This window comes from Lagenorhynchus albirostris, chromosome 2 (assembly GCF_949774975.1).
Source record: "Lagenorhynchus albirostris chromosome 2, mLagAlb1.1, whole genome shotgun sequence".
NCBI lineage: Eukaryota > Metazoa > Chordata > Mammalia > Artiodactyla > Delphinidae > Lagenorhynchus > Lagenorhynchus albirostris.
This window is the reverse complement of record NC_083096.1, coordinates 112,150,353-112,170,742: the sequence shown is the minus strand read 5'-3', so window position 1 is coordinate 112,170,742 and position 20,390 is coordinate 112,150,353. Positions and strand designations below refer to the sequence as shown.

At 41.9% G+C, this 20,390-nt stretch overlaps 1 protein-coding gene and 1 pseudogene across 6 annotated transcripts in view; one reads left to right on the top strand and one right to left on the bottom strand.

Moving 5' to 3' along the window:
* Positions 1 to 3,883, bottom strand: part of SSX2IP (SSX family member 2 interacting protein) — a 38,245-nt gene extending 34,362 nt beyond the window's left edge. For 2 of the 6 annotated variants that reach the window (XM_060139646.1, XM_060139648.1), the window contains exon 1: positions 3,761 to 3,883. The gene's annotated coding sequence lies outside the window, so the exon portion shown is untranslated. The remainder of the gene's footprint in view (positions 1 to 3,760) is intronic. The other 4 variants (XM_060139650.1, XM_060139651.1, XM_060139647.1 and 1 more) reach the window with 2 other exon arrangements.
* Positions 3,884 to 13,203: 9,320 nt separating this feature from the next.
* LOC132516103 (large ribosomal subunit protein uL11-like) lies at positions 13,204 to 13,718 on the top strand (annotated as a pseudogene).
* The last annotated feature ends 6,672 nt before the right edge of the window (positions 13,719 to 20,390 follow it).

Genomic DNA, 20,390 nt, shown 5'->3' with positions numbered 1-20,390 from the left:
TGGATATTAACATGTTTTCTTATTCAATCCTTGCAAACCTATGAAGTAGGTATTACTATTCCTAATTTACAAATGAGACAACTAAGGCACAGAGAAGATACGGTACTTGCTGAGGTCTCATAGCTAGCAATATGGTAGTCAAGCCCAAAATTTCACACAAAAGAGTAAGAGGGAGGGTGGGCAATGTGTGAAGTGAGGGTTAATAGATGAGAACTGTAAATGTTATAGTTAAGACTGTACTGACTGTTTAACCGGCCAAAGTTTAATATCTATTCAAGAACTTATTTTCAATTTGAAAGAATTTGTGTCTTCTCTCATCTCAGAATCATACATTGCTAAGACCTGACATTTTTATGTCTCTTATGACACTCAGATTCAGCACTGCATTACAACTGTGTCATTTCTCCTACTGAACTGCAAGTTACTTGAAAATGGAAGTGTATCTTGTCTTTGTATCTCTATTCTCTCAATCTTAAAAGTAGAAGATACTAGACTTACTGCAGTAACCATTTCGCAGTATACACAAATATCAAATTATGTTGTACACCTGAAACTAATACACCGTTACATGTCAACTATACCACAATTATAAAAAGAAAGATTCTCAGTAAAGGTTGGTTGTATGAATAATCATTTTTACTTTTCTGAAGTTTCTGGGGGCTTCAATAACATATTATTAAAGTTTTTAATCGCTGTGTAGGACTGTTCTGCCTCAGATATTACTTGGATCGTCTATGGACCACGCAATTTACTGATTTTGGTGGAAATACCCTTCTGAAGTAAAAATCAAATATAATTCCCCTGGATAAAACCTTTTAAAGATTCCCTATCACCTACTAGTCAAAGGTCATAGCCCTGCTCTCCAACCTTAACCTTAACCCACTCTACCTGGTCCCAACTACCAAACCACCTATACTTCTTCAATGGTCCATTGCAACATATGTGTTCATCGTCTCCTCCTCCATCAAGACAACTGAAATTCTTTTTTTTAATCATCATTACTTTAAAAAAAAAATTTATTTATTTATTTTGGCTGTGTCGGGTCTTCATTGCTGCACGCGGGTTTTCTCTAGGTGCAGTTAGCAGGGGCTACTCTTTGTTGCAGTGTGCGGGCTTCTCATTGCGGTGGCTTCTCTTGTTGTGGAGCACGGACTCTAGGCGCACGGGCTTCACTAGCTGTGGCACAAGGGCTCAGTAGTTGTGGCGCACGGGCTTAGTTGCTCCACGGCATGTGGGATCCTCCCGGACCAGGGCTCAAACCCGTGTCCCCTGCATTGGCATGCGGATTCTTAACCACTGCGCCACCAGGGAAGTCCTGAAATTCTTTTTTAAAGCCTTCTCATATTTGCAATTTTCATTTTTGCTCTCTCCCTTACTATACTGTACATTTCCTAAAAACAAACTCCACAAGGCAACACTGATATTTTTCATCCTCAGATCTGGCAAGTAGAGGCTCAGTAAGTGTTTAATAAATGTTTATTAAAAGAGTAAATCATTGAAGCATAATTCAGTAAATCTGCAGGAACAATATAATACTGATCATAATACTGATCAATTATCAAAAGTAAAGATTTTAGGTAGCTTTCCACTACTGATAATGAATGGTGCACTTTTCTATTCTGTCTCATCCCCAAAACTCGTGAATTCAAGATAACTTGTACTTCATCACCAGCTAATCATGAGCACCATCACCAAACACACAAAAGAGACCCAAAGACTACCAAAACCTCTTTATGACCCAGTCAAACCAATAAGGCATGTTTACAACTATTGGTAAAAGATATGAAAAAACATCACTTAAAAGGCTTTGTAAGTGCTCCAATTAAAGTGTGTGAAATGAATTAAAATGACACAATTCTGGGGCAGCATCTTTTTCATCTTTTTATCTCTAGGTGCATACCACATTGAAGGCACTCAAATATTTACCTTTATAAAACCTGAGTCACAGCTAGCTTGGTCAAAGAGAAGCTATGTCAGGTTTCCAGACAGCCCAAGAATATAATGTGTCAGCCTTGAGGCCTTAGGCAAATCATCTGAACTGTTAACATTTTCTTTTTCTCATACACTGCCTCAGCACGTCTGGAACGCAATGTGCTTTAACAAGTCCTGTCACAAGGCGCAATGTGTTAGGAGGAGATCTTCACATTTCATCCTAGAATAACTAACTCTTCACAGTTATCTTCAAGCTGCTTCACCCATGTTACTTAATCCTGGGCCTTTATTATCTTCATTGTACAGATGGGGGAAGGAAGGATATAAAATGACTTGGCTGAAGAGGTCCAGCAAGCCACCAAAAGAGCCTTCATTTTAACTATCAGTTCCTCATCCTCTCTTCACAGAACCATTTTGTTTGAGAAACTTTCACTGACAGCAGGCAGAAGAGAGCATCAAACTAGTTACTAGCTTTTACTTGTTTAATTTGAATGAATAACCAAAGCTCCCTAGACCTGTAGGTTATGATAGCTCTAGGACAGGAGATTTGATGGATTAAGTTTTGCTGACTGAATCCAAATTCATAAATCTACCTCAAACTCCTAAATTTCGAGATAGCTTGACCTAAACTTTAAAGGCATTTTTTTTTTCTCTGTCCAGATCTCTAATTTTTTCAAATTTTGCTCAGTCCCCTAAATGTGTCAAGTCATACCTACCTTTTCAGTTCAGGATCAAGGCTACCAGAATTTTCTCCTACTTAAACAGTAAACCAATCCCTCCTGAGTCATGAAGGATTCCAAGGCTCCCATCAATCACAGCCAACTCTAGATCTAGACTCTAATCTGAACTGTTAGGGGAGCCCAGCAATTTCGAATTCCAGGCAGCCCCTCTTACACCGAACCACCCTTGGGAGGAGTGCCTCTTCTAATCGTCACCCCATTATGGGGTCCAGAAAAGGGATATGTCAATAGTCTCAGATTCAACAAAAACTATTATCCCCGTTGCAAGTAATGGTAACTTGGCAATCACAACTACGGACCTTGAAATGGGGTAATAACTTAAAGATCCCCACATTATATAAACGTGCTGAGAACAAATTATTTAGCAGATTCCATTTCCTGGACCCAAGTGACTTGCATAACTGGGCGATCAGCATAGGCTCGAAAGAGAGCGGGGAGCTCACAATTCAGTTTACTGTACTTTACCACAAAATTCTACACCAAAATATTCTCACACATGCCTGCCTGTAGATGATGTAAATTCTTCCCCAGGTCTTTTAACTAGACCGCTGGCGGGGTTCTCTTCCTCTGCAGTGGCCACGGGCCACCAGCAACTCATTCTAACGGTTGTCCCCTGCGGCTCGAGCTAACAATCCCCCAAGCCCGCGAGTCCCGCAGCCTCTGCTAAGCGGACACCTCAGCCCCAAACTGGCCATCCCCTCCTCCCCCACGTCCCCGCGTCGCTCGTCATCCCACGCCAAGCGCCACCCTCTCTCCATCCCCGATAGGATTTGGGGCTTAGCGCTGCGACCGCCAGCGGGAGCTGTCCCCGAGCTGGCACCTACCTCCCACCTCCTCCTCCAGGCGCGGCCGGGGGTCACCGCTCGCCTTCCTCCTCCAACGGCCCCAACGGCCGCGCCGAGCCTCCCGCAGAGAAGCGGGGCGCCGCGCCAGGTGCCGGTGCTCACCTCCGCGCCCTCCCGCCCGCCCCCCGCCGGCGCCCACCCCCCGCCCGCCTGCCCCAGGACCCAGGCCCCAGTCCCCGCCGGCGCCGTCGCCCCTCCCCGGGCGAGCGCGTCACAATCCCTAGCGCGGGGCGAGGCTCTCACCGTCACGGCCCCCGGGTGCGGCGGAGACGCACCGATCAGCGTCCTAGACCTGCTCGCGCAGCCCCGAGGGCCCGCACAGGCGCCGCGGCACGCAGCGCCCGGGCCGGCGGCCCCGCCTCCACCTCCAGCTCCCGCCTTCCCCGCCTCCGGCCGGGCTCCGCCTCTCCCCTCGCTGCAGCCTCCCGGGCTCTGCAGGTTTGCAAGGTTCCCACCCCGCCCCCGCGTCTTCGGCGCCGCAGGCCAGCCTCCTCCCATTGGCTCCGCCAGTTGCTAGGCGATGAACAACCGCGGCCTGCATTGGTCCGGTGGGGGCCCCTGAGTCTCCTACCCACCTCCAAAAAAACCCGGAGAAAAAGAAAACCTTATCCCTAGAGCCCAAGCGGGATGCTGGCGCAGCTGCAGCTGCGGCACCTGTTACGCCCTGTGGTTCACCCTGCCGGGCCCTGCTCCCCACCCCCTCCTCACTCCCGCGGAGCTCGGGGCCCAAAGCTTCGTGGGGCTGGGGGCGGGGTGGGGAAGTCGTGTCTGTTTTAAAGCACGTGTTCCGAGCCCCAGTGAACCCCAGCACCCACCCTAGGATCAAAGGTGAAGCGCCCAGAAAAGCCACGTGCGCTTGCAAAAGTGGGGAAATAAACCAAACAACAGCCGGCACCCAGAATTAGGTCAGGCCTAGGGGAAGGGAGGTTCAAGCGCCGGGAGACGAGAATGCCAAGGAGAAAGTTCATGTAAAATTAGGGCAAGAAATGGACCTAGGCGGAAGACAGCGGAAAGACTAAGAAAAGGCACTTGTGAACTAGACGTTTATGCAAAAAAGTCCCACACTCACTGATCAAAATATGCGCAAAGAAAATGTATGCCTGCTACACCCATAGCCGGGGTCATGCAGGCTCCTCCCCTGTTCCACTGCCGGCTAAAATTCTCCAGGGAAGATGAGAGGCCAGAGAAAGGAAAGAGATCAGATGGAGAAATCGCAGGCATATGAGTTGAGTTATAAACACAAGATGTACTTGGATAGATTTTTTTTAAGTGAAGCCAAGAAATTTACTCAAGAAAGGAAAAACAGGTTTGGTATTTTAAGGAGGTTCCTGAGAGCACTTTGAAACCAAAATAGTATGAGAGAAGGACAAGAAATATTAACACTGAAGAACAAGGGAGAGAGGAGTGCCCCCTTCCAATTTACACACACATATCCCCATTCCTGAATGAAAGATCAAGGCGAGAAAATGAACATGCCATGGCGACAACTTCAGAAACCAAGGTAATTCTCCTGTTTGCCTTTGGCCTAAGCGATCAGGAGGCCTGGATTGATGCTGTTAAGCATAAGTGAATGACAGCCGAATCGCCAGTTAGGGCCCTCATTGTAAGGACGCTATTAGCGCAGCCTGGTAGGGAGGAAAGCCAGTTATTACCAATAATTACCTTAATCGTTAACCCAGACAACTGATGGGAGTAAAGGGGGTTACACCTGCTCCCGAGAGGGGTTTTGAAATTTCAACTGTCCATCCCCCAAAATCCCACACCCCTTCCCATCTTAAGAAGCAGTTTGAAGTAACACTTCCAGGTTCATTTTGACCATTTTAACCTCCTCACAGTCAAAAAGCGAGAGCTCACTCTCCGATTAGCTAGAAGCTTTGAGATCGGTTGATTCGATACGCAGCGTCTGGCACTCCCTGTTGTGACCTAACCACTTACATTGCAGGATTTTAAGAAGGCTTGGCTCAGGCAGAGGTGAGCTCCGGGAAGTTCGGCTCCGCCCCCAGCCGCAAGGATGAATCAGAGCTGTCTGATTAAACTAGTGCTTTAGAATCTTTTGCTCTACTCCTAAAAATTTTTGAGGGCCCCAAAGAGCTTTTGTTTATGTGGGTTATATCTATTGATATTTACTATGCTAGAAATTAAAACTGAGAAATTTAAAAATATTTATTTTAAAATAATAATAATTACATCTTATCATAAATAGCAAATTTTTATGGAAAATAACTGTATTTCCCCCTAACATAGTAAAAAGAATCATAGTACTTTAAAAATTTGCAAATATCTTTTAGTGTCTGGCTTAATGGAAGGCAATTGGATCTTCAAATCTGCTGCATTTAATCTATTGCACTATTTCAGGTAGCCTTTGGAAAACTCCACTGTACACTCAGAATGGGAGAAAAAAAAGGCAAATAACATTTTAGTATTATAACAATAGTTTTGACCTTGCAAACTCCCTGAAAGTGTCTTGGGGATCACCTCCTAAAATCCCTGTGCCCCCCCCACCCTTTCTCCAATTAATACTTTGAGAGCCACTGATCTAGATGGGTCTTGATACTTCATCCGCCTTTATCAATGACTGGTTTAGGAGCTAAGCATGTGACCTAATTCTGGTGAGTACATAATGGGAAGTGGGGGGAAGGGGACTTCAGGGGAAGGGTTTTATCCCTGAGAGCCCCTAAGAAGTCTTTTCTTTACTTCTTGCTTTGGCCATCCTCCAGTGAGCAAGACATGTTTGGAGCTGTGGTGGCACATCCCGCAACAATGAGCAAGAAAAATACAGGAAAGGTAACCCAGAACCTAGAAGTCACTAAGTGGCTAAGTTAACCTACCCTGGCTCTGCAAACCTCCAGACTGCTCACATATGAGATAGCAAGTGGCCTATCACCTAAGCCATTTGGGGTCAGGTATTTGGTTACTTGCAGCCAAGAAGATCCTGACTAATGTACAGGACAAGATAAAGAGTTTGGCTACAGCCTGAAAATAGTCCAAGGACGCTTTTTGGCCCAGAGGTAAAGGAATTGGACTTAATAGAACTTTGCTATGGTAAAGGAAATTAAGGGGAAAGACACAATCTAGAATGTTTTTTAATGCTTAACTGTGCCTACTTTCCCCCCCTTCTAGCAAAATTAAGGGGATGTGACTATCAAGTGTTGCTGTTTTCCAAAACACATCAAAACTTCCACCTTGCTCCTCTGTAGTCTATATCACAGTGGTCAGAGTAATTCTTTAAAAATATAATTCATATCATGACGACTTTCTGTTTTGGTTCCCCCCAGCCAGTGTTAAAGCCAAATTTCTTTCCGTGGCTACAAGTTTCTTATGACCTGCCCTCCGTCTCCTTACCTATCTGACCTCATATCCTACAACTCTCTCCATTAGCCACTGTTTTTCGTTCTTGCCAGGCACTTTCCTGCCTCAGGACCTTTGCACTATTCCCTCTGTTTGAATGCTCTTCCTCTTAAAATCTATATTACTTATCTCTCCCCTTTCAAATCTAACCAAAGTCACCCTCTTGTGAGGCCCAACCTAACAACATTATTTAAAACTGGAACCCCCTCCAGCTTCCTAAATATCTCTTACCTTGCTCTTATGTAATCTTCAACCATAGTACAGAGCTTACTTTTTTTTCATTTGTTATTTGTTTAGTCCATTTCCCTTTACTAGAATGTAAGCCCAACAGGGACAGAGATTTTGTCTGATTGTTCACTGATGTATGCCCAGTGCCTAAAACAGTGCCTGGCACTTAGTGATTGGTGCTCAATAATTATTTGTGAATAAATGAATATAACTTCAAATGGATGTTTTTCATTCCAAATAAATCACTTTGGCAGGCTCTATACATGTTCCAATGATGCTGCTCACAAGTATCACATTAGGAGACACTGAATTTTTGAAAGGAATTCTCTCTTTGAGAAAAAATCTGATTTTTGGAACGATCCAAAAGTTATTCAGAGCCAAATCTGATGAACACATTCTGGAGTCATGTTCAAATGCCAAAACCTGTGTTTTCCAACTAAGTTACTGCATTTGGGTGGATAGGGAAAGGTCAAAAAACAAGATGTGTTTGATTTTCTAAGACAGTAAAGTGACTGTGAACATAATTTCAAAGAGGAATTCTAAAAATACACCCTAATAACAAGTTGAAGGAAAAGTATACATGTATTTTAAACTCTCTATGTTTGTGTGTATGTGTGAATGAATCTCTTCCAACCTGTCTGCGGTCTTCCATTCTTGCCCCTACGTTTTTTTCAAAAATGAAGATCAGATCCTCTCTGCTGCCCTCCACCCCCCATCTTCAATTAAGAATCTTTCATGGCCTCTCATTGTATTTAGCATGAAATTGAACTTCCTACCCAGTCATGCATGCATGATCTGGCCCCTATACCCCTCTTAGAACTCTTACTTTGGTTATGCAAAGTGCTAGCCGTAGTGGCCCCCTTTTTTCTCCTCTGGTCCTTTGAACCTGCCATTCACTCTGCTGCAAGGCTCTTCCAAGAAGGTTTCAAGACTCGGATTCTTTTTCGTCATTCAGATCCCACTTCCATATGTAAAGCAACCTCCCCATGTCTGGTTTGTCTACTTGTTTGCTTACTTATGGCCTGTCTCCTCCCACTAGAATGTAAGCCCCCTGAAGGCAGGGACCTTGTTAGTCATGTTTGCCTCTGTAGTCCCAGCCCCTTCATGCCTTCCCTGGAGGGTTGCTAACCATACTGTTAATAGTAAGATTGCTTTACATTTTATTAACTTCAGTGACTTATGAATTTTTATAAGTATGTATTATTATAATTTTAAAATATTTTAATTTTGCTGAAATAAATAGGCTCTGATTTTAATACATGTAGTAAGTTAATAATCCACCCCCTATTTACTCATATGTGTTCCTCAGAAACCAGTGTTTCAAATACCCCAGCAAACATTCAGGTCACACTGCTTCTAATACCATGTATATTCAAATCTGGATAATAATGGGCCAACTTAGAAAGGCTTTCTGCCGTAATTCATACCATCTGGATTATTTCAATAGCAGCAACAATTTCTGGATCTAGTGAAGACCATTGCTTTTCAGGGCCTGTATGCTCTAACAGAGGAGAAGAGGGGCTGGCTCACCTCTCTTAATGGCCTCATCTTCATTAATTCTGTGTTCTGGCCAGGATTGTCTTTCCAGGAGTGGCAGGGTGGAGAAACAAAGTCTTGCTGGATTCTGTACGAGGAACTTTCATATCCGTAGCCTCATTTTATTCACAAGATCAGCCTGTTTATAATTAACTACAAAATGGTATAGGACAAATTCCAAGGGCCCTGAGACTTTAGAATCCTCGCTGAGGGCTGGAGTGGTCAGGGAGTACTCAATGGAGGAGAGGGAACTGGAGTAGGGCCTTGGGGCAATCCTGACTCTGCACGCCTAGCAGTAAGCAGAGACCAGACCACTAGGTCTGCTTCCGGGTCTAAAAGGTGGCCTTACACTTAGCTGGGCTTGGCTCCTCTAGCTATCTGAGTGAACCTCTGCATCATGCTGCATTTCCAAAGATGATTTCATTTCTGGCCAGTCCCTTTGGATTTGGGCCAGTAGTGGTTCAGCTTGAAATGACAGTCCTGTGCCATTTATAAAGTGTTGGCTGAGTCTGCAGAAAAAGCAGACCACTGTGGTTCCCCCTTCCTCCCACCTCCACCGAGGTGAAGATTCTCAGAAAACGAATCCTCCTCATTACCCGCCCTGCCTCCCTGCCCTACCCCACCTCCCATGCCCCACCACCATACACAAACACACAGAACAGCGGCCAAAATGCTTGATCATCTTCTGGGTGGTTCGCTCTTAGTGCTTTAGATTTTGTCTGGTCTGCTGAATGTTTTGCTCTACGATTTCTTTAGAAAGTGTTTTTTGTTTGTTTGGTTGATTGTTTTGGGGGTTTTGTTTTTGTTTTTTCTGAACCTGATGACTTTTACCAAGCTAACTCTTCGGTTTCCAACTCTCCATTTGTCCCAAAATTGATTTATTGATTTAAAAATATTTCATATAAAACTTGATTATGCATAAGTCACTCCAACAGTTAATAAGGTGCTATCACAGAAAAGTGATGAGGTACCAACCAGAGTAGTTCTCAAACCCTGTATTTCCAAAAGAGAAGCATACCTCCTTTAGGAAATGCAATGAACATTCATGCAAACATACACACATGCACACACACAGAAACGCTGCACAAAGCTTACCTTGCTGACTACAGTGGCCTCTAAACCTTTCTCATACGGAACAATTTGGTTCAGTCTACTCTTCTAAGCTGGCAGATTTAAACCCCAAGCATTGAGCGGACAGCAAAAGACCCTCCAAGGAAGTAGGGGGACTATAAATGACTCAAAATGTTTTTTTAGTTATACTGAAATCTATGTAAAAACTACAGAGCACAAAGATCCAGCATTAACTTGAAGAGCTGTGATATAATTCTGCACCAAAGCACCCTTTTATTTCACATAATCTTAGTTTCCCTGCTCTTATTTGAAAATTTCCTTAACAGTTTAATGAATATTTATTGAATGATTACTGTGTGAGACATTGAGAGGTTTTAGACCGCTGCTCATAACAGGAACTCAGAGTTTCCCAGAAACACAGAAGAATCCATTGACACTTGAGTCTGACTGCCTGGGCTGAAATACTGGCTGGGCCACCTGGGTCCATGCTGACATCACTGAACTCCCAAACCCACCTTTCCTCCTCTGGGCATTCTGTTTAGTAAACAATAGATGCTTCATGGTCTAAGTGACTTCTAGTTAGGTTGTTTGATAATTGCAGCCAAAAGCATCCTGATAATACATTGAAAAAAGAACTTTCATGAAGTGAGCTGATGGTGTGATATTTCATTTTATTGGCACAAATATACTCAAGTGCCACATGTGGAAACAGTCAAGTGAGCAAAAAAGTCAGTGAAAAATGAAGTATGGGAGTTATTTACAGAGGACTGAATGGAATAATTAAATGAGAAGCAGGGAAAATGCGGGACTGTGTCTATGCTTTGAATTATAAATATGTATCTTAGATATTAACATTTTTCTAAATTATATTTTCTTTCTTTACTAATTTAACTAGGCCAGAAAAATTAAAACACATTGATAAATATAACTTTGCACAAAATGATTTGCTTTTTTGAAAATTTCAGACCACAGCACTATGTTTTCTGGCTAGTACTTGCTTTATGTTATAGGTATATTATAGGTATATGTTTCCCTGCTCTATATATTATAAGTATATAGGTAACCTATATATAGGTTATGTTATAGGTATATTCCAGCAAAAGTCATGTGTAAATAATGCATTTAGAAATCAAGTCATAGGGCTTCCCTGGTGGCACAGTGGTTGAGAGTCCGCCTGCCAATGCAGGGGACACGGGTTCGTGCCCCGGTCCGGGAGGATCCCACATGCCGCGGAGCGGCTGGGCCGGTGAGCCGTGGCCGCTGAGCCTGCGTGTCCGGGGCCTGTGCTCCGTGGCGGGAGAGGCCACAGCAGTGAGAGGCCCACGTACCGCAAAAAAAAAAAAAGAAATCAAGTCATAATCTGAATGTACTAGTGAAACTAGATGTTTAAAATTATGATAAATCTATTTGCATGATGAATGACGCCTTCGTAGAACAAATAATCTCATTATTTGTTCATTCTATAAGATTATATTTTAATATGTTGGATTTTCTTAAAAGAGTTTCACCTTTCCTTGTTTAAAACCCAGACTTTTGGGTAACTATTTTAATGAAGAGTTTTCTGTAATATGAATCTCAGTAGAGATGGCTGAGGTGTTGCAATCAACAAAACAGTTCTTATCTTTTTATTCTGCAACTGGCAATTCAATTTTATCTTAGTGATAAATTTCCATGTGATTTCATTATTTCTATTTCACTAGGCAAAGTTTCTCTTTCTGCATTCTCAGGGAAGAAGAAATCTGAAGGCTTGATTTCTGGTGGATTTTATTTCCTGCTTTGTAAACCTCTATCAGTGATGTCATCAAATAATTGTTCAACTTGAAATACAGTGGAATACAATCCTCTATATACTGGGTAAAACACCCACATAAAAGTTCAGAGTTGAAAAACTTAGATATCAATTAAAATACGGCATTGATTTAAAGTAACTGCTTAAGACTTAACAGTCGTGTGTGAGTCTGCCTGTCCCTTTAAAAAGAAAAGCAATCGCGTCCTGGTTGCTGGGCTTTCTTGGATTTATTTTATCTTAGCAGCTGTTCCTAAAGTCGATGTTATTCAAATGAGGGTTTTCAAGCTCTTTGTTGTGTTTTTCACAACTTATGGTATATGCTATCAAACGTAAAACTCAAATTTAGAATGGGGTAGGGGTAGGGACAATTAGAAATACTGGAGAAATAAAATAATATTGAAGATAACCTCTAATTTTCATTTAACAAAGATAGGACTGTTGAACATGATCTGCCTGAAGCCCCAGACAGTAGCAAGGCAAAACCCCTGAACCTCTAAGCACCAAAAGTGGTTGATATATTTAGTAATTAGTTTACGTGTAGGGGGAGGGAATGTCTTAAATGGAAATCATGGCACTTTCTGTGATTATAGAAGATGAGGAAAGAACACATCAAACATTTTTCTTGCCTCTCCAAAGTAAGCATATTATAAATTTTGCCTAACATAGGCTACCCTTTGACCTAGAAAGAATAACTACAACTCCTACACCTTCTGTTCCATTTATTTTTGTTGCTTTTTGCTTTTTGCTTTTTTTTTTTTCAAGAGGCAGCATAGCTTGATCATTAAGCATGCAAACTGGGAAAGGATCTTGGCTCTGCCCCATTCTTGCTGTGGGTACTTATATTTTTCATTTAATTTACAAATTAAATGGGTTAGCTTTGCTAACAGCAAAGTATATATGGAATGTTAACTTATTTAGGAGTTGGTCATATATAACATTTTTAGTCATATGTAATCATTTCCTAGTATTAATGTTAATGATTTATTGAGTGATTATTATTTGTCCACCAGTGTTCTAAGTGCTTTACATATTAATTCATTTAATCCTCACAACAACGCTATGAGGTAGGTATCATTATTGCTTTTCTTTCTAGACTAGGAATTAAGAAGGCAGAGGTTATTTTGCCCAAAAATACCCAGCTAGTAAATTTCAGAGTTAGGGTTTACAGAGTTCTTCTCTTAACCACCATGTCATTCCCAGTCTATTTAGGACTGCCTTAATCTTTCTTGCTCTCCAATCATTTTTGTTCAAATGCCTGCCGATTAGTGAACAGAAATCTTCAGACTGGGATAACCACGTTCTGCCCATGTACATGAAGACTCTGTAGTGCTACACAGCATGGATAGCTTTAAGGGGATCAATTCCACATTCTCAACTTTCATTTCTACACTTTCCTAAAACTTATCTGCCTGAGACCATGCTTGCAGCCTCTTTTCCATCCCTTTTTTACAATCGCCATTTTTCCACTTAAAAAAAGAGTGTCATTCCTCTCACAAAGTTCCACATCATAGCATGGTGCATTCAACCCACACAAAACATGGAAAATTAGAAGCCGGTGTTAGTGTTGAGAAAGGGAATGACTATGATGACTGGGGAACAAAAGTGTCACCTGCTAGCGCCCTAAAAAATTTTTAAATGGCTTTCCTTCAGATTCGGCTTGAAGGAGGCCAAGGTGCAATTTTCTTTGGTCCTCTGAAATCCGGGTTTATCTGACACCAGCCACCTCACCATGTTGCCTAAGTTTGAGCCCAAGGAGATCAAATTTGTATACCTGAAGTGCACCAGTGGGGAAGTCTGTGCCACATCTCCCCTGGCCCCCAAGATTGGCCGCCTAGGTCTGTCTCCAAAAACGGTTGGTGATAACATTTCAAAGGCAACTGGGGATTGGAAGGGTCTGAGGACTACAGTGAAACTGACCATTCAGAATACACAGGCCCAGACTGAGGTGGTACCTTGTGGCTCAGTCCTGATCATCGAAGCCTTCAAGGAACAACCAAAAGACAGAAAGAAGCAGAGAAACATTAAGCACAGTGGAACATCACTTTTGATGAGATCGTCAACATTGCCCAGCAGATGAGACACCAATCTTTAGCTAGAGAATACTCTGGAACCATTAATAGATCCTGGGGACTGCCAGGTCTGTGGTCTCTGATGTGGATTGCCGTCATCCTCATGACATCATAGATGAATGACAACAACAGTGGTGCGGTGGAATGCCCAGCTAGTTAAGAACTGCAAAGGAACATAATTCAATAAAGGGTCATTTGACAAACAATGGGAAGAAAAAAGAGTTTAAATGAGAGGTTATCACATGGTTTTTGGCATATAATTGAAAGGAGTTAAAGGAGTTGAGTAACACGACTACAGCAAAAACCTTACATTCCCATCTACTTATTTTGTGAACAAAATGCTTCAGCATTTGTAAGAACCTTGTCAAATGCATGAATAGAGTTGGGGTGGAACTCAATCTCACTCTATAATATTCATCCGCAAATCGACTGGAAAAGAAAAAGTCCCCTCCATTTTGTTAACAGATGCATTTTCAATAAAATCTTATTTTTATGTTTAAAAGTGGTTGTCAATTTGTAATATAGCCACTGATCAATAGTGTACTACTAATAATTTTAGTAATAACTCCATCCAGAGACATAACTCCTAGGACCTTAGAGTTACCGGAAAGTAAAATTAGGTAAGTATGTAGTTGAAAAGAATGATGTAATGATCAATACAAAGTTTTCAAGCATGAAAATATGCAATAAGATAGCATTCTGTGGGAGAAATGGAAATATGGAAATGAAACGGAAATGAAAATATGAGTTCAAGAAGAAGGAACAATGTAAATTTTCTGGCTGTTAAAGAAGAGGTAGGTTACATATAATTAAAATTAATAATGTTGGGCTTCCCTGCTGGTGCAGTGGTTGAGAGTCTGCCTGCCAATGCAGGGGACATGGGCTCGTGCCCTGGTCCGGGAGGATCCCACATTCCGCAGAGCGGCTGGGCCCATGAGCCATGGCCGCTGAACCTGAGCGTCCGGAGCCTGTGCTCCACAACGGGAGAGGCCACAACAGTGAGAGTCCTGCGTACCGCAAAAGAAAAAAAAAAAAAAAAAAAAAAAAAAAAAAAAAAAATTAATAATGTTGGGTAAAAAAGTACCGTGGGATTTAGATTCCTTCGGGTAACTTTTAAAAAGTGAGCTAACAGCTTTATTTTAAAATATCATGAATTGCATGTAATACCCTGGAAATGATACTCTTTGCAAACTTATGTTGAAAAATTATAGGTGGCAACATAAAAATATAGGAAGGATGCAAGTTTTTCAGAATTCTTTTAGGGAGTTATGTGAGCAAAAATTTGAAGACCACTGATCTTGAAGCCCACAGCAGACCTCCCCAGGGTACTTAAAATCTGGCTCAAGTAATCGTTAACGCTACCACCTTACACATTAAAAACATGGCTGCTGTGTAAAATAAAACGCCCTTGGTCACTGCCCTGGATATTCAGCAAATGCTAACAAATGAGAACTGAATACATCACTTTGAGTTGACCCAGGCACTTTTCCCTGTGCTATTCTAGCATCTCTACAGAGAGCTACTGTGTGTAGCTATGTCCGCCGCACTGCGTGTGTTTCAGGAAAACAATAAAACAAAACACAGCTTTTAAGATAAACAAATGTGCCACAAGATTTTCCTGTGATTTCTCTGCAATATAAGCCTAGTCTATTAGGTCCTTAGAATACATGTTTTCCAAACCCAAATTTAGGACCCATGATCTGATATGTGAAATTATCCTTTGGAGGTTAACTGGGCAGCTTTCTGGAAATCAGAAATTTCTTGAAAATCCAGAGACTCAGGTCAAAATAAGTAAGTATAATCCACATCACATCTGCTGTCCCAACATGAAAGTTTTATAACTTATTCTAATGCCAAACTTGGACTCTAGAAAGCTTGGATTCTCATTTTATTCTGCTACCAATCCTTAATAAATCACCTCTCTGGGCCTCATTTTCTTCATCTGTAAAAGAAGCGGAATTGCTAACCTATCTTTTCTTTCCCTTCTGTGCAGAGATTTTTTTTCATTCATTAATTCAACAAGCCTTTACTGAGCACCTACCATGTACTAGATTCAAAGGTGAATGAGACAAAGTAAGTCCCTTCCCTCACGGTGCTTCCAGGCTATGAGAACATTAAGACTGTTAACTTGTTTACAGATAAGTACAATGTAGACTGATAAATGCTGTAATAGAGTAATGTGGAAGGCATGATGATGCCTCAGTGGATGGAAGCATCAAGTTAGTGAAGACTTCATGGAGGATGAAACACTGAAATGTATCTCTGTTTTTGGTCCATTTGATGCTTTAAAAATTTTTAACTTTTCATTACTTTTAAAGATGTGGCAATACATCCATATAATATAAAATTCAAAATGTATAAGAGGGCATGCTCTGAAAAGTTTCCGTTTATGCTCCTCTCTCCAGGCCCGATTTTCTTCTCAGAACAATCAGGACTACCAATTTCTTGTATATTCTTCCAAAGATTTGAATTATAGCTTAAAAGAATGAGTGCAAGATAATCAAGTGAAAAAGAGATGGAACCCTGAGACAAAGGGCACAGCAAGAGCTTGTGGTGGAGTTGGGGCCCTTGAGGCTGATGGGCAGGACAGGGCAGCTCTTTGAGGGCCCTTCCCATGCTAAGGAGTTTGGACTTGATCAGAACTGATGAGAAACTAAGGCAGGACAGAATCAGTAAGGATTGGAAAGAAGACCAACACAAGTTACTAAGGAAAAAGGATGAACAGCATTATTGGATCAGTTGAATTCCAATGGATTTAATTCCTGTTCTCACCTAAGAATTGCCTGAGTCAAGTTCTAAGAATAATTAGAATTAATTATTCCCTCTACTGAAGCAGCCACCAGGGAACCCCATCTTGTCTTAGATGTTTAGCTCAGTGACCTCAAGATATCTGTGCTTCCCAGGTCAAATTTCATCACTCAAATCCTTATCCCCATACTGGTTTGTCATCAGAAAAATCCCCTGTAACCACACTCTTCTCTGAACAGTGTCTTCACTTTCTAGTTCTGAGAGAAACCTGGCTTCCGCCTGAGGACACTGAATTCCCTGCAGCCCTCATGAGTGGTGGCCAGTTCTCTCTCACCTATCATGCACCACTGGGTCAGAAGGTAATCCAGGTGCTTGTCTCACTCCTCGTGGCCACTTCCAAGCCACTGTCTCTTTCTTGCCCTCCCACATCAGCTGCTTTGAAGCTCATGCTGTCAGACCGCACCTCCAGACCTTCTTGCTGTGTCTCCTCCTGTCTTCCCTGTCATTCCCACACATTCCTTGGAGATTTCAACACCAGGTTTACTGTGTTTCTCTCCTCCAGTCTCCTGTCATTATTCTTGGTGATTTCAATATCTACATGGCTGGTCCATCCAATCTCACGGCCTCTCTATTCCTCAATCCCTTTGCTTCCAGTGATCTTTTCTTCTGCCACTTCAGCCACCAACCCCCACTGTTATCCTTAGTTCTCGTCATTTATAATAACTGCATCCCCTCAATTATCTCAGTGTCAAGCATTTTACTTCTACATCCAGCTCATGCCCGAAGCTCAAAAAACTCTTCTACTCCACCAGGCACTTTGTTCATCTGACCCTACTGCCTTTCACTGTTTATTTCCATCCCCCAGGCCCTCATTCCCTCCTTACCTAACTTAGATTCCATGGTCCTGCATTATAATTACTCCTTTAAATCTGCTCTTACCTCTTTTGACCCTTTATTGCTTCCATTATATTATCCTAAAAAAAAAATCCCAACTCTGTGAATAGTCCTGTCCCTACCTGCTCTGTTCCTGCCCTTAAGAATCTAAACAGGAAGTCTGCGTCTTTATTCCTGCCTTACCCCTAGGTTCTTCATGACATTTTTTTTTCTTAAATTCCATATATATGTGTTAGCATACGGTATTTGTCTTTTTCTTTCTGACTTACTTCACTGTGTATGACAGACTCTAGTTCTATCCACCTCATTACAAATAGCTCAATTTCGTTTCTTTTTATGGCTGAGTAATATTCCATTGTATATATGTGCCACATCTTCTTTATCCATTCATCCGATGATGGGCACTTAGGTTGTTTCCATCTCCGGGCTATTGTAAATAGAGCTGCAATGAACATTTTGGTACATGACTCTTTTTGAATTTCGGTTTTCTCAGGGTATATGCCCAGTAGTGGGATTGCTGGGTCATATGGTAGTTCTGTTTGTAGTTTTTTAAGGAACCTCCATACTGTTCTCCATAGTGGCTGAACCAATTCACATTCCCACCAGCAGTGCAAGAGGGTTCCCTTTTCTCCACACCCTCTCCAGCATTTATTGTTTCTAGATTTTTTGATGATGGCCATTCTGACTGGTGTGAGACGATATCTCATTGTAGTTTTGATTTGCATTTCTCTAATGATTAATGATGTTGAGCATTCATGAAGAACCTAGGGGTAAGGCAGGAATAAAGACGCAGACTTCCTAGAGAACGGACTTGAGGTTATGGGGAGGGGGAGGGGTGAGCTGTGACGGGGCGAGAGAGAGTCATGGACATATACACACTAACAAACGTAGTAAGGTAGATAGCTAGTGGGAAGCAGCCGCATGGCACAGGGATATTGGCTCGGTGCTTTGTGACAGCCTGGAGGGGTGGGATAGGGAGGGTGGGAGGGAGGGAGACGCAAGAGGGAAGAGATATGGGAACATATGTATATGTATAACTGATTCACTTTGTTATAAAGCAGAAACTAACACACCATTGTAAAGCAATTATACCCCAATAAAGATGTTAAAAAAAATATTAGGAGAAAGTGGAATAATTGGTGGAAAATTAAAGTAACTCTTATTAAAACTTAAAAAAAAAAAAAGAATCTAAATATCCCTCAAGAAAAAAAATGATCATGCTGACATCAGACCTTAAGTTGTCCCTTACTGCTGACTGACGATTCTTCTGCATATTCCTGGTCAATTTAGTTGACTTTCCCAGGGCTATTTCATTCCTCAAAACTCCATCACCTTCCTCCTATTTCATCGACCATTCCTTGCAGACAAATGTAAGCAGCAGCAGAAACTCTCACCATCAAATCCTCCTGCTTCCTTCATCTGTCCCTTTATACCCTCTTTTCCTTCTGTTGCAATGGATGAGCGGCTCAGCCTCCTGCCTACCATCCCCTTCACTGGTGCACTGGATTCCAATCCCTCCTACTCCCATGGTTCCCTCCCTGCTTTCCTAAATGTTCAAATTTTTTTCTCTCTATTGAGTCATTCTCATTAATGAACAAACAACACTTTCCAAAAAAATCCTCTCCTTGACTTCATATCTCCTCCAACTACCACCTCATTCTTCTGCTTCCCTTTACAGAAAAATTCCTTAAAAGAATTGTCTGTGCTCAGTGTCTCCACATCTTTATCTCCCTTTCCTTTTTGAATTGGCTTCTAATCAGGCTTACATTCAATCACTGAAATCTTTGCCAAGGTCACATTACCAAATCAGATAGTCATTTGTTCATCCTCATCTCCTCATCTTTCTCAGCCTCTGGACAGCATATAACACAGTTGAAACAATTTCTTCACTTGATTTCCATACTCCAACAATCTCCTTTTTCCCCCTCTTTCCTCTTCTCACTTGCCATTCTTCTTGGTTTGCCTTGCTTATCCTTCTTTTTCTGACCTTTAAATCATGGAGTATATAGTAGACACACTCTAAGATGACCCCCACAGTAAGTCACGCCTTATATAACACACTCCCCTTGGGTGTGGGTGGAACCTGTGTCTAGTTTTTAGCCAGTAAAATATGCAACAGTGGTAACACTTTGTAGACATAATTAAGGTCCCAAATCAGTTGATTTTGAGTTGTCTAAAAGGGAGATTATCCTGACTGGGGCCTGGTTTAATCAGATGGAGGCCCTTAGAAGGTCAGAGATTCTCTTTCCTTCTGACCTTCAGAAAGCAAGTCACCATGAGCTCACAGAAATAAATTCTGCCAACAAGTTTAGGAAACACGAAAGACCTTTCCCCAGGTGAGCCTCTAATGAGAACACGGCCCAGCTGACACCCAGATTGCAGCCTGTGGCCCTATTTAGCCACGCCTGGACTCCTGACCCATAGGAAGTATGAGTTAGTAAACGTGTGTCGTTGTAAGTCTCTAAGTTTGAGGTAATTTGTTATTGTAGCAGTATAAAATTAATACAGTGTGTTTCAGGACTGAGTCCCCAGGCACTCTTCTTTTGAACTTGATATTGACAAATGGTTTCCATCTTCTCTACCTACCTCATTCTAGTGAGGGTCCTGACTGCAGAGAACTAAAGAAAACACATTACCCAAACCTCTCTTGCAGGTAAACCTTGGATGCAAATTAAAATTCACTAATTAGATATACTAGTGTGAGATTTGAAAGGAGAAATGAGGCACAGGTAATTCTTGCTACTGCTTTGACTATTTGCAAACATGGTTTGAGGATGACAGTGTTGAGTCTCTAGTTTGTGGATATTGTGAGGTAGTTGCAGTTGTAGCACTGACTGGACTCAGCTTTCCAATATCTAAGCACCAGCTTCCAGTTGTTTTTAAGAGGAAGTTATGGTGACTGCAGAGACCAGAATCCACATCCCACTGTCTAGCCAATTGTGCAGTGATGGCAGCAACTCCTGATCCCAGTTTCCTGGTCCTTAACCTGCAGCTATGACTGTGTATTTTTCATCCATTCAACAAATACTATTGAGTTCCTACTAATGTGCCAGGTACTAATCTAGATGCTGAGAACACATCAGTAAACAAACGGACCAAATCACTTCCTTGATAGAGCTTACATTCTAGTGACTTCAGTAGTTTCAATGGAAGCTTCCTGATTCTCCACTTTCTTAACTGTGATAAGTTC